General features: G+C 40.1%; 1 protein-coding gene and 1 long non-coding RNA gene across 2 annotated transcripts in view; one reads left to right on the forward strand and one right to left on the reverse strand.

The window, feature by feature from the left end:
• slitrk1 (SLIT and NTRK like family member 1) overlaps positions 1-15,628 on the reverse strand; it is an 82,744-nt gene that overhangs the window by 2,925 nt on the left and 64,191 nt on the right. The window lies entirely within an intron of this gene.
• The window catches only part of LOC148902624 (uncharacterized), a 98,200-nt gene continuing 85,653 nt past the window's right edge, over positions 3,082-15,628 (forward strand). The window contains exon 1 of the long non-coding RNA XR_016117180.1: positions 3,082-3,365. This is a non-coding gene — a long non-coding RNA (uncharacterized LOC148902624). The remainder of the gene's footprint in view (positions 3,366-15,628) is intronic.

The following is a 15,628-nucleotide window of genomic DNA, read 5'->3' on the forward strand; positions in this document are numbered from 1 at the left end:
ACATGTCGCTCACCAAATAAATGAAATCAAGCACGATTTGTTTGAGTCATAAAACCAGACCAGAAGGCTTCCTGGTGGCTCAGCTGACAACTGCGTGACATTAGAAGTTTGTAATTTGGCAAACGACTCCACCATTGGCTTGGACCCCAGGAAGCCCACGGTCAGTGCAAACCGGAAAGTAGGGCAGGTTACTGTGGCACAGCAAACACTCTCCAGCACAGCAAAAAAAAAAAAACAAGGATGTGTCACTTGGAATGACCGCATTATTGATTTAATAATTATATCAGGGAGAACAAAATGGTCAAAATCTTTGAAACAGTCAACAAAGTATCCGATAACAATGTGCATTACAAAAACCATCAAATCCAGCATTGAAAAATGAAATGGAAGATATTCCCATAATTTGTGGATTTATGTACAGTGATACCTTGGCTTACAAACGTAATTGGTTCCCCGGCAGACTGTGTATGGTGAAAAGTGTGTATTTCAAAAATTCATTTCCCATAGGAAACCATTAAAATGAAAATAATCCATTCCCAGGTCCCCATAAAACATAATTTTCTAATTTTCTAAGCCTTAAAACTACACAAAATCTCCCTTATTTTATGTATAATAAATGTGCTATGATATTATAATTAAAGAAATAAACTCTACTGTATGACAAAGTGGTTTTATTGACCTTTGTGATGGCCGTTGATGGCTTGATGGAATGGCGTGGCCGCTTTCATGATCATTAAACACTCGATGAGGAACGTAACCCTTCTTTCACCATCTTGAGGAATGATCCCTTGTAGGCGCTTTCTCTGCCATAATTTTACCTTGTTCCTCATCAATTGTGTTCTGTTTAGCTGGGTTGATCGCTTTTTGCATCAAGTGTACAGATGGCTTGTGCGGGTTATTTGTGGAGCCTGATTGATTGGAATTTTAACCTTGCAGTCTACACTCTGCCTTTGAACTATCAAAGTTGAAACTCACTGTCATCTGCCCGTCTCTTTAATGTTTAAACCACCCCCCCCTCACTGCCGCCTTTTTGACCAATCACGTGGTTTTAACCGAAGACTGGGGGCGGGGTATAGAGGATAAAAACAGTCGGCTGCCATTTTGTTGTTTGAAGAACGGGCTCGTTCACCAACGACACATCACTCATTGAGGCAGCTCCGTGTACGAAAAAGGTTCGTATGCCAAGGTAAAATTGTCATAAAAGTAACATTCGTAAACCAAAAAGTTCGTAAGCCAAGAGGTTCGTAAACCGAGGTATCACTGTATTTATTTTTTACATGAGCTTTGCATGTGGTATAACTTGAAGAATAAAGGCAGGAAGTGGTCCAGTGATGGAATTTTAACTTTAACTTCATTTTAATGTCTTGAGGTTGACATGGCCGTCATTAAATGTTTTATGATCATCTGGTTCACTCAGATTTTATGAGGTAAACGAAAAAAATGTTGGCACTCGAATGATACAAAGTCCCTTTCTGTGAAATTTGATCCATAGCATCACCGTGATGAAAGCCATTTTATTGCTTTAGTTATTGTCGTACTGTATACACAAATAAAGCTTTCAGCGTATTTTTTTGTCTTCATCCCTACTCTTGAGCTCATGCAGAACGTCGCATGTCACTAACTAATAAAATGCCCAATAAAAGTACAGCTTTTACTTTAATTTGAAGAAAATCAACCCCGTACAGGGTTTAACACAAAACAGAGTTAGAATAGTGAGAATTGCCAGGGTTATTTGAGCAGGAATGGCTGATTAGAAGCCCATGATTATAATAATAATAATAATAATAATAATAATACATTTCATTTATCAGCGCCTTTCAAAACTCTGTGAATCCAAGATGCATATATCGTCTAACTAGCTAGCTCGTTAGCTATTAGTCATCTATTAGCTAGCTGACTTGATCTATATGAGTTATTCCGGGTTGAACGGGGTCACCGTAGCTGGCTACCTGGCTGGCTCTCTATTTGCTATCTATTAGCTCTCTAACTAGGTAGCTAGCTATCTATTAGTCATCTATTAGCTGAATAGCTAACTTGATCTATTTGCGTTATTCCTGGTTGAACGGGGTCACCGTTGCTGGCTACCTGGCTGGCTATCTATTTGCTATCTACTACTGTCTAACTAGCTTTCTAGCTAGCTAGCTATTTGCTATCTATTAGCTGTATAACGAGCTAGCTAGCTATTAGTTATCTATTAGCTAACTGGCTAACTTGATCTATTTGAGATATTCCCCGTTGAGTGAACGTTGGCGTGTGTGGCTGTCGCTGCTCACCCACAGAAAAATGGATCCTGGGACTGTAAAGTGATCTTGAGAGTTTTGAAAGGCTTAGAAATGGAATGTATTATTATTATTATTATTATTATTATTATAGACAGTAGTTACTTTCTGTGTGCCGTGTGATTGGCTGTCAACCCGTTCAGGGTGGCCCCTGCCTCATGATGGAAAACAGCTGGGATAGGATACAACACCCCTCGTGAGTTCAAATAGATTTGGAAAAACGAATGAATGAATGAATGAAATAGGATCCATTTACAAATGTCATTTTTTCCATGACTCTTTCGCAACAGCTTTTCTGGAATGATATTTAAGCTTTGCTTCCCTCTAGCGTCTTTTTATGTCATTACACTTGTCTTCTCTCTCCCCCGCCCCCTTTTTCGTTGTTGTTTTTACACATTCGATGTCTTGCCTTCAAATTCGTGCCACGTTTAATGGACAGTAAAAATACGAAGTCTTTATTTCCGTCTTTATTGTCCAAAACGGACACATAAGTCTATATTCTTTAAATAAAGAGAAAAAACCTCCAAATCCTGGCGAATGAGAGGAAACGGACACTGTCACGCCCAAACGTTCAGAATCAGAATCAGAATCATAATACCTTTATTCGTCCCGCAATGGGGAAATTTGCAGCTGCGGCTCGAATTGTCACTTCGTTTGGAGCAAAGTAATTATCTGGATCCCCAAACAGCAGATGTCGACAAGCGTCCCGGAAAATAATAAGAAAAAAAGTTTAGTTGAAGTGGGCTTCTCCCCCAAAAACAAAGTAAGAAAACGCCTGACGAGTAAAACAAAAGATGAGTACACTGCAGCTCGAATGCACCGCAGGATTCGCCTTTGTGGAAAGAAAAAAGGTTCTGATTCTAATTTGCAATGAAACAATAGCATCGATTAAACAGTCGAATGCCAGTGGCATTTTAACAAGCCCCATGCTAACGTTAGCATCAATACACAAGCGTGAAGCTAATAAGCAGTGTGCAGGCTCGTTAGCAATAACTTCGCCCATGGACCTGGCAAATTGACTTTCATTCCGATCATTTGGATGGATTTTTACCAATCGTGAGGAACTGAAAACCATTCATGTCAACGGTGAGTACTATCACAAAGTTTTTTTTAAATGATACATTTTGATGAAAAAAGTGGCCGCGCGTGCGTGCGTGTTTGTTTACGTGCGCGTGTGCTCGCGTGTGTCTCACTGAATAACATCTCTACATCTTTTACTTTTATGGCTCTCTTAGTCAAAAAGCTTCCTGACCCTTGTGCTACTCAATTGGGACCAAGAAATACAAAATGGACATGAACAAAAAGGCGTTTGCACAAAAGCCAAGGAGAAAAGTAAACCACTAACGAAATATAAAAACTATATTACGCAAATCACCAATCAATTAGTGCTACAAAGATTCAAAATCACAGAAAAACAAATGATGGTAAGCAATGGAAAAATTAATATGGCGAGAACAAGAATAACAAGTGAGACAAAAGAAATAAATACAAAAAAGTGGGAGTGACGGTCGTCCTCGAGGCCACAAAGGTGTCATGCCTAAAATCAAACACTAGGTGGAAGTGTTTAACCACTAAGGACAATCGAGAATTCAGGAAAAGATCAAGGAAAAGGGTGGTGACGAATGGCCGCTGCTCACCCACAGAAAAACTTATTCTGTGACTGTAAAGTGACCTTGACAGTTTTGAAAGGCGCTTGGAAATGACATGGATTATTATTATTATTATTATTATTACTATTATTAGCAGTAGTAGTAGTAGTATTAATAGTACAAGTAGTAGTAATAGTATTTGCTAGCTATTTACTATCTGGCTAGCTATTTGCTATCTAGCTAGCTATTTGCTTTCTAGCTAGCTCTCTATTCACTATCTAACTGATTTCACTATGAATTCACTATCTCACCCACAGAAAAACTTATCCTGTGACTTTAAAGTGACCTTGAGAGTTTTGAAAGGCGCATAGAAATTAAATGGATTATTATTTAATAATAACCGTCTCTTTCCTTGTCACTGATGTTTCTTGTTTCAGTTTTCTGTCTATATTATTGTAAATTTATGAAAAATATGCTCCCTCTAAACTTTGGTAGATGGTAAATTAATCATGAACTAGCATCGCATGGAACCCAAAAGATGGTGTCTCATGGGACATTTCTCCTGCATGCCAGATGCCAGTCCAAGCCTATTTGCAATTGATATTGTGAGATATTGTGTGTGTTTTCTGCGTGACTGACAATTGCAAGTCAACCAGATATCTTCTGCTAATGATTCTATTATGCAGAGCCATGGGCGATAACTCGGAGAAATTGATTGAAGCAGCTGGACTGCCGCAGACTTCCACCTGGTGGACCGTTTGTCATGTGGCGACGACCTGCTGCTCCTCAGTCTCATGAGCTCGGGTACATTTTCAACAATATTGGAGACAAAAATGAAATAGAATAATAATAATAGTAATAATACATTTCATTTATACGCGCCATTCAAAACTCTCAACGAGACGTTACAGTCACAGGTGCCAGCGTTCATTCAACCCGGAAGTAACGACGTAAAATACTAAAAATAAAAATAAAATTATAAAATTACAAAAGTATAAAATTATAAAATTAAATTTGAAATTTAAATTTTAGGTGCTTTCTCTGCGATCATTTTACCTAGTTCCTCATCAATTGTGTTCTGCTTAGCTGGGTTGACAGCTTTTTGTACAGATGGCTTGGGCAGGTTGTTTGTGGAGCCTGATTGATGACTGATGATTGATGATATTTTAATCTTGCAGTCTACACTCTGCCATTGAACTATCAAAGTTGAAACTCTCTCACTGTCGTCTGCCTGTCTCTTTAATGTTTAAACCACTTCCTCTCACTGCTGCGTTCTTGACCAATCACGTGGCTTTTACCGACGACTGGGGGTGGGGAATAGAGGACCAAAACAAGCCAGCTGCCATTTTGTTAGGAGAATGGGCTGGTGTGTATCCCGAAAAATAGTTCGTATGCCAAGGTAACATTTTCATAAATCAGAATCAGAATCATCTTTATTGCCAAGTATGTAGAACACAAATGTAACGTTCATACATAACATAAATGTAACGTTCGTAAAGCGAAAAGTTCGTAAGCTGAGGTATCACTGTAATATCTGCCATCACGCTGCATGACGAGTGAAAAGGTTGCCCTGTTCAATCAGCCAGTCCTTAATCTGTGTGCTGTACCTTGGCATATCTCAAACAGCATGTGACATTTAGTTCACACCCAAAACAAAACAACAACACAGCAAAGGCATCTTCACCTGTTTTGATTTTAGGACACAAGTGCCATAAATAAACACATCATGCCACGTGGCTTACGCTCTTTCGGTTCACCAGACAGGTCACGAGAGCCCCCAAGCAGTAACGCTGTCTACAGAAGGCAGCAGGCCAAGATTAGAATGGACTTGTGAAGAAAAAGAAGGGTTGTCAAAAATGATGCCAAGACGGGTTAAACTCACAAATTAGATCCACTAGTATCATCAACAACAACAAAATTGCAAAGAGGCACTATACAGTTCTAACTCAGAAATTTGATCTGACCATCAACAAAACAGTGAATCAAGCGCAATCAGAATCCAAATCATTTTTATTGCCCAGTATGTAGAACATACAAGCAATTTGTCTCCGGTAGAACACGCTGCACTAGTATCATCACCCAAAAATTGCAATCGGGCACTATACAGTTCTAATTCAGAAATCAGATCTGATCATCAACAAAACAGTGAATCAAGCGCAATCAGAATCAGAATCCAAATCATTTTTATTGCAATCACGATCAATGTGAAAGAAAGTGGTGGATATATAAAATATAAAATACCCTGCCTCAGACGTACATTATACACACTGACAACGATGGGGGGAGGCAGTTGCCAGGCAACAGCGATGAGTCCCATCTCTTCTTGCCTACCCCCCCATTTCTTGACTATATTTCTTCTCTGAAGCTGCTATCAAAGATGAAGACAATGGAGACAAAGGGATAACATCAAAGTCATGTTTCTCTATGATGCTTAATATTGAGACGAATGCTCGGACAGTCGACTCGATGCTGCCTCCAAGTGAATTTTTATTTGAATGCTGTCAGTGACTTTAATTTAAGGACAACTAACACCATTTTTTTGCTTCCTGACTGACATCAGAAAAAGGTTTTATAGCATCTAAAATACCCAAAACACGCAGGCTGATATTTTTAGTCAAATGCAAAACATGATGAATTAAAGTGTCCCAAAACGGACACAAAATGAGCTCGCAACTGGGCAGATTCAGAAAGTCCCGCCCCCTCGTTTGTGACGTCACGCCAGGATCCTCCTTCACAAACTGCCTTGCTCCAGAATCAAAACAATGGCTTCAGAGTTCAGATTTGGAGAATATCATTTCTTGTTACTCATCCAGTTATGAATATGATACAAATAGTTCTGAAGAGGAAAGCATACATGTTTGCACACAACGATTAGAAATAAATTTGAGACTGTTCAATTGCTGGCAAATGTAATTACAAAGGGTTGCTTGTTTATGTTTGTATGATTTGATGATTAGCTGGCAGCTCGTTCAGGGTTCATTTTGGTTCATTGTTCGAAGCCAACTGTAATAGGCTCCACCACGCACATGATCCTCATAGAATAAAGCAATTCGAACAATGGATTTTCATGATTATTATTACCATTATGATTACTATTAGAAGTAGTAGCAGTTATGATTGTTCACAGTTTCATGACTGTTTGCATTCAGCTGAGTCATAGCAATTGGAAGCTAAATGTGGGATGTTGTTTTTGGGGGAATGGCCAACGAGGGCACAAACGGAATGAAATGGACCTCCTCCCGGGCAATCTCGCACTCCAAGTGTGATGGGCTCGGTTTCACATTGAGCTCACTTTGGTGATAATAACCTCAGACTCGGGCTCTCAAAGGCTGTTTTCTCCAACGGTTTTTATTATTGGTGTTTTGCATTTGACTGAAAATATCAGCCTGCGTGTTTTGGCTATTTTTGATGCTATCAAACGTTTTTCTGATGTCAGTTAGGAAAGAAAAAAAAATGGTGTCGGTTGTCCTTTAAATACCAACGCACACACCTGGAAGCAGCACAACAGGGGAAAAGCAATGAAAGAAAGCTGAAAGACAATTTGGAATTATTTAATCAGAATTTATGAATGAAATATATTAATCTGTCTGTGATTCAGATATGTCTAGTTCAGCAGAGAAGGCCTTGCAGGCCCTGAAGGCCCACCACTGCCTGTACATCACAATCAAATCAAAGATAATTTGATGGGAACCCAGATGACTGTGTTAAAAAAAGAAGAAAACCTTTGTGGGTGGAGGGGTGGGGGGTTGTGACTCTACTTGTTTCTCATCAAATGATTCATGATGAGCAGAAAATATAGCACATGATTGTTACTTTACGGTGAATGTACTGTAATGTTCTTAGTATTTATTCGAGTATAACGTGCAAAATTTTCTACCTAAAAAAAGAACTCAAAGTTTGGGTGCGCGTTATAAACGAGGCCTAGGAAAATATATATGTAATGCTTTATGCCTTCCAGGAGGGGGCAGCATTTCCATGGCTTTTCTCCATAGATGCTGTTGTTGAAGGACAACCGACACCCCCAGACAAGTTGCGTCCATAATTTGTAAAATGATTTCAAATGACTTCTACTGAGCACATTTGACAAAGATTCCAGCGCATGTCGCTAGATTTGACCTTTTAAGACTCGCGCTGAATGTTCAGGAAGTCTTGTTTTCCAGTTGATGACGATGCCAGACGTGACATCACGGAGGGAACGTCACTGACCGAGAAAGCAACACACAATGCATTTTGGGTACTTTTTTTCTTCTGAAAAAAAACTCGAAATTAGAAGGAAAACGACATAAACAACACGATGGTGAATTGTTGTGTGTCGCAGCCTAAAGCGACATTAAAATGGAATTCCAGGATGCTGCCCTTAGGTTCAGCTACAAATTTCCATTTTAAGACGATGCTCTTAAAATAAACAAATGTACACAAAAAAAATATTGCTGTGAAAAAGCTCCAAGTGTCCTTAAGCGTTCAACAAGACGAAAGAGGTTTTTTTTTCCTTCTGTCCTCCAAAGTGTTGCAACGCCGTCTGAGAGAGATTACAGTTCTAGCGAGTGCTGCCTGTCACTGTACAAATGTCTGTCATTAATTTGAAACGCGGAAGGCCATTTTAGAGAGTCGATGAGTTCTGATAATGATGCCAGTGTTTTGTCTTCATTCCAAGCTGCAAATGTGTGTGTGTGTGTGTGATTGTGTAGGACTTGATAGGTACGGAAAGGGATATACATCACCGTATTTTCCGATGTGCTGAGATACCTTGGCTTACGAACTTGTTTGGTTCCCAGACAGAGTGTGTAAGGCGAAAAATGTGTATCCCAAAACTTAATTTCCCATAGGAAACCATGAAAATGAGAATAATCCGTTTTCAGGTCCACATAAAACATCATTTTGTACTTTCTAATTTTCTAAGGCTTAAAACTACACAAAATCTGCCCTGTTTTATGTCTAATAAATGTGCTATGATATTATAATTAAAGAAATTAACGGTACTGTATAATAAAGTCGTTTTATTGACCTTTGTGATGGTCGTTGATGGCTTGATGGAATGGAATGGCCGGTTTCATCAGCATTAAACACTTGATGAGGAACGTAGCTTTCTTCTTTCACCATCTTGAGGATTGATCCCTTGTCGGTGCTTTCTCTGCGATAATTTTACCTTGTTTCTCATCAATTGTGGTCTGTTTAGCTGGGTTAATAGCTCTTTGCATCAAGTGTACAGATGGCTTGTGCGGGTTATTTGTGGAGCCTGATTGATGGGATGTTTTAACCTTACAGTCTACACTCTGCTTTTGAACTCAAAGTTCATAAGCAAAAGTATCAAAGTTGAAACGAGTCAACATTTCACTGTTTTCTCTTCATTTTCTCACTCTCTCTCTGACGTCTGCCCTTCTCTTTAATGTTTAAACCACCTCCCCTTACTGCTGTTTTCCTGACCAATCACCTGGCTTTAACTGAAGACTGGGGGCGGGGAATAGAGGGCAAAACAGTCGGCCACGATTTTCTTGTTAGGGGAACGGGCTCGTTCGCGAACGCCACATCACTCATTGTGGCAGCTGCGTGTGTATCCCAAAAAATAGTTTGTATGCCAAGGTAAAATTTTCATGAATGTAACGTTCGTAAACCGAAAAGTTCGTAAGCCAAGGGCTTCGTAAACCGAAGTATCACTGTATTGTCGTCAAAAATGGGAATCTCCCGACCAAATTGTGAGTTGTAACATGTATGCTACATGCACCGCCTTATACACTGGAAATTGCAATTACATATAAGGTGTGATGCAGACAAGGTGCATTTATTTTAAGCCTCGAATGATGCACTGACTTGAAAACAGAAGTGTCATATGTGAGGTTAAGGCTTGCAAGGGCTGCGGAAATGGTGTGGACAAGCATTGTAAGGAGTCCTACCAATTACGGAACTTCTCAGACCAGGATCAAATAGCGGGATCAACAGAGTTCATCTCCGGTTGACTGTTTTCAGATGCTGTTTCATCTTCCACCGTATCCCCCCCCCCCCCTCTTTCCCTGAGACACACTCGCAGTCTGTGATCTGACAACTGTGCCTATGGGAGTCGCAGGGTGGGGACTACTTTGATCTGACTTTTGTTCGTTTTCAGGAGCACAGTCAGTGAGGGAATTCACATTAGGCACATATGGCGGGATGTAGGGGGGGATTGACCAATAAGTAATTCATACTAACCCTTAAAGGACAACCGACAGCATTTTTTTGTTTCCTAACTGACATCAGAAAAACGTGGTATAGCATCTAAAATACCCAAAACATGCAGGCTGATATTTTTAGTCAAATGCAAAACACCAATAAAAACTTAGTGTCCCAAAACTACTGCAAAATGACCTCGGAGATGGCGAGTTTCAGAAGGTCCCGCCCCCTTGTTCGTGACGTCACGACAATACATCTTGCTTTGCTCTAGAATCAAAACAATGACTTCAGAGAGTTCAGATTTGGAGAACATGCTTTTTTGTTCCTCATCCACTTATGAATATGATTCAAATAGTTCTGAAGAGGAAAGCATACATGTTTGCAATGGATTAAAGAAGTCCTTCCGTCTCATTTTCAGGCGTCTGGACTACAATGTAGCGTCCCAGAAAATGCACAAGATGGCGCCCAAGCTCCGTTGGAAATTGGCTGATTTGTCTGCTCGGAATTTGTGTCAACTAGTATCAAATAGTAGTCTTGGTGCAACACACAACCATACACCATCGCATTATTTATGTGTTTTCCTTCTAATTTCGCCATCAACACGAAGCTTTCAAACCAAACAAAGTACTCAAAATGCATTGTGTGTCGCTTTCTCGGTCAGAGGCGTTCCTTCAGTGACGTCACGTGTGGACTCATCACCAACTCAAAAACAAGTCTTCCTGAATATTCAGAGTGAGTCTTAAAAGGTCAAGTCTAGCTATATGCGATGGAATCTTTGTAAAATACGCTCAGTAGAAGTCATTTGAGGTGATTTGACAAATGATGGACACAACTTGTCCGGAGGCGTCAGGTTCTCCTTTAATAGTGAAAGAAAAGACAAAAACTCTCACACATAACGTTTGCGGTGCAATAAAAAAAGATGGAATATTTAGGTTTGAATATTGGATGTGAAAATAGCCATTAATATGGACATTACACCCACATTCTTCCCGCCTTCTGTCCTGCTTTTCTTTTAAATACCAATCGACGAAAGTTACAGTAAAATGAATATTTACAGACACTAATTAGGATGTGTACTATATCAAGTAGGCTTCTAACTGTGGTTATAAGCCACATTTTTTCATCTCTTGACGTTGGGCCATCAGGGTCATGGAGGGTTGTTCTCTAATTGGGTGTCAAGAGGATTGTAAGAAGTTTCCACCCACACTGCCCACACGCAAATACATTCTGGCCTAATTGCTTCTATTGGCTTCTCTGTCCCAGTGCAATGGCATAAACAAACACGCAATCTTTAGTGATGGAAAACAGATGGACTTTGCCGTAGGGTACATTTTAGAAGCACCTTGTAACTAGACTGAAAGACCCAAAGCATGTGTCTTCTGCAAGAAAATCCGTTGTTATTTCAAGAGCGCAAGTGAAAAGTGTGTCTTCCAAACATTAATTTCCCATAGGAAACCATTAAAATGAGAATAACCCGTTCCCAGGTCCCCACAAAACATAATTTTCTACTAAATAAGCCTTAAAACTACACAAAATATACCTTATTTCATGTATAATATATATGCTATTGTATTGTAATGAAATAAATAAACTGTACTGTATAATAAAGTTGTTTTATTTACCTTTGTGATGGTCGTTGATTTAGTTGCCTCTTGATGATATCCGAGTGAAGTTGTCGTGCTTTCTCGGCGATAATACCCTCACTCACAATGTCCCCTGCTAGCTGATTTTCATTAATCCAAATCAACAGAAGTTTTTCAACCTCTTCTATTACCTGCGACGGTCGCTTAGACGACACAGAAACACCCTTAGCCACACGTAGCAATGGTCGACTTAGCATACTGTTACTGGGACGCTAAGTCACACAAACGCACACCTCGTTGATGTTTTTCGATGATCTCCTTCTTCTGCTCGACCGTAATTTTCTTCTGTGTCCTCTTCGGGCTACCTAGCTAGCTATCTATTAGCCGTCTAAATAGCTAGCTAGCTATTAGCTATCTAATTTTCCATTGTTTGATAAATAACAACACACATACACACACACACATTTCCTCCAACAACATAAATGGTGCGAGTAGCATATTGCCATAGTCCGTTGCTTCCACTGTCAGTGATTTATTGTGCTTCGTAACTAGCAATTATGTTTCTTGGACTTGTTAGATTATTTTAGGGGGTGAAATTCAGCAAACAGGAAGGCCATGCCGCCACAATTAATCAACCTTTATTAGAAATGTTTTGAACAAACAGCAGGCGGTTTTTGCACCGTTGCGTCTAAGCATGTAAAATCACATTTGCGTGATGTGTCACTTGTGCAGAACAAACCCACTTGACAGCTATCATATACAGGAAAAATGAAGCAGTCACAAAGATAGTCCAAAGCACCAGGGAGGGAAACCAAGATCAAGTGGTAACAGATCTGCTTGCTGAGTGACACTTGGGCTGGATATGTCTCATAATTATAAGAGCATACACAGACGTACATAAAATAATGCATATTTTGTGTAGTTTTAAGGCTTAGAAAATTAGAAAGTAGAAAATGATCTTTTATGGGGACTTGGGAACGGATTATTCTCATTTTCATGGTTTCCTATGGGAAATTAATTTTTGGGATACACACTTTTCGCCTTACACACTCTGTTTGGGAACCAATGAAGTTCGCAAGCCAAGGTATGACTGTATAGTCTTTTGTCTCTCTGTGGCTCCTCAACAGACACACACACCTTGATTTAGTTCACACACATTTTCCATAGCCTTCAGGCACACCCGTCTCCTTTGAAAAAAAAGACTGTGACTTGAGTGATTTGAGCAAGCCTGGCATCAGACACAGTGCCCAGTTCCCTCTGTTCACTGTCACAATAGATAGCGTTCCAACAGTCCTGGTCCTGACACATCTGCTTTTATTGTGTAATCAGTGAGCGCTTGTATTTTTTATCGAGGTCATCCATTATTCTGGTTCAATAAAAGGAAAAACCCCATCAAAGAATCAATTCTGCATTGGAATCACTATTTCAATGACGGTATGCCAAAAGCCTAAACATGCATCAAAGCTGCACTGGTTTGTAATAAGAGCTGACTTGCAAACGTTTCTATTCGGCAGTCAGCAAGATTGTGGTCCAGTGGGACCACATTTGGGGTGAAGAAGAAGAAGAAAGTAAAATCGAAACTCTCTTTCAAAAGGAGTGATGGGCGTTATGGGAAGACGGAGCTTCCCAATGTTTTATGAAACATTTACGGTATTGTTTTGGGATTCCTCTAAATGTCACTACTCATTTGAGGAAAGGGCTTTAAAGGACAACCGACACCATTTTTTTTGTTTGCTAACTGACATCAGAAAAATGCTTTATAGCATCTAAAATACCCGAATCACGCAGGCTGATATTTTGAGGCAAATGCAAAACACCAATACAAATGACTTAAAATTGCCCAAAACTGCCACAAAATTAGCTTGAATGTGGGTGAGATTCAGAAAGTCCCGCCCCCTTATTCGTGACGTCACGGCAGGATACTCCTTCACAAACTGCGTTGCCCCAGAATCAAAACAATGGCTTCAGAGAGTTCAGATTGAGAGTAGATGCTTTCTTGTTATTCATTCAGTTATTTGTGAATATGATTCAAATAGTTCTGAAGAGGAAAACATAAATGTTTGCCATCGATTAAAGAAGTCCTCCCGTATCAATTTGAGTCGTCAGGACTCTAATGTAGCGTCCCACAAAATTCACAAGATGGCACCCAAGATGGTATTTGTTTGTATGTGTATGTGTGTGAATGTGTATATGTATGTGTGTGTGTGTGTGTGTGTGTGTGTGTGTGTGTGTGTGTGTGTGTGTGTGTGTGTGTGTGTGTGTGTGTGTGTGTGTGTGTGTGTGTGTGTGTGTGCTACTCATTAAATCTGGGCTGGGAACAGTTAGTCCCAAAAGCATGTCGAAGCACATGTTTTATTCACAGCAAAGATGCGTGTCTGTGTTTGTATTGATCTCTAGAGACCCTCCGTGTTACAGATGGCCTGTTGTAAGTCATTTCACAGGTGAACATTTTTTTTTGTCACCAATCTTTTCAGTCAATTACAGAAAACTGTCGCAAATTTGGGTACATATTGGACAGAATGTAATTCCCCCTGGGGTGCATAAGTACTCCATCACTCTCCAAAAGTACGAAAGGAGTGACTTCATTGCCTCATTTCAAGGTATTTATCAAAAATACAACTTAGAAGAGATGTCTGTGTAAGCTCTCAGTCGTACAGGAGTGGTCCATCGATGAAAAGGTTTCTTCAGCCGTCATCTGTACTTCTTTCAAGGTGTCGGACGTTTCGCTTCTTATGCAAGAGGCTTCGTCAGCGAACTAAAGTCCTTTACTGGTAGTTTCGGCCCTATATATATCCCTACTCTCGATGTGGCGGTTCCTGACTCTACTATGATTAGTCCCTGCTCTCAGGTTGGTGGTCGCGGAGTATTACTCCTTGCGGCTACACTGATTACCTCTATTGTCCTGAGTGATTACTTCTATTGTCCTGCCTGAGTATGAGGTCTGCGACTGGCCTGATTGCCCCATTTGCCCTGGTATCACCTTATCATTTTCAGAAAGTCCCGCCTCCAGTTCGTGACATCTTGCCTTGCTGGAGAATCAAAACAATGGCTTCAGATTCAGAGAAGATGCTTTCTTGTTACTCATCCAGTTATGAATAGTTCTGAAGAGCAAAGTATAAATGTTTGCAATCGATTAAAGAAGGTCTTCAGGGTCATTTTGAGTGATCAAGACTGAGCTGTAGTGTCACAGAAAATGCAGAAGATGGCGGCAGAGCTCCGTTGGAAATAGTTTTATTCTTCACCTTGGAATTTTTGTCAACGAATATCAAAGAGTTGTCTCGGTGTAACATACAACCATTCACCATTGCGTTATTTATGTGTTTTCCTTCTAATTTCGCCATCAACACGGATCAACACGAAGTTTTCAGACCAAACAAAGTACGGCAAAATGCATTGAGGTGAGGTGCAAGGTATGTTCTTTCTCGCTGAGGGGCGTTCCTTCAGTGACGTAGGGTGAGGATTCGTCACCAACTCAAAAAACAAGACTTCCGGAATGTTCAGCGCGACTTAAAACGTAAAATCTAGTGATATGCGGTGGAATCTTTGTACAATACGCTCAGTAGAAGTCATTTGAAGTGATGTTAAAAATTATGGACACAACTTGCCCAGAGGCGTCACTTGTCCTTTAAGATGAAGAAAAAGGAAACCTAATCACTTGAGGCGTAAATATATCACATCACCCCGAGTCTTGATTCATGTCTTGAAGTGCAGCAGTGGTGATTTTGAGGACGGCAATAAAGAGAAGCTGACGCATTTCTACGTTGCATCATCTTTGATGTGTTAAAACGCGCTTCCTTTCGATGTTACCTAAATGCCTCTGCTCTATCTCGACAAAAACGAATGGACGATTACCCCCGAGACTTGCTTTGTGCATCATATAGTCAAATCTTCCTCCCTTTGGCATTATAAAACTCGTTGGGTGTTCCGGGAAGGTATTGTGAGAAAGCGGTGCGTCACATGCCACTGATAAGGCCCTGAGGCCAATACCTAAATCAGTTTGTGTTCAGTCATTCATTCATCTTGTGAACGTCTT

This window comes from Hippocampus bargibanti, linkage group LG01 (assembly GCF_051943395.1).
Source record: "Hippocampus bargibanti isolate YZ-2025 linkage group LG01, ASM5194339v1, whole genome shotgun sequence".
Lineage (NCBI taxonomy): Eukaryota > Metazoa > Chordata > Actinopteri > Syngnathiformes > Syngnathidae > Hippocampus > Hippocampus bargibanti.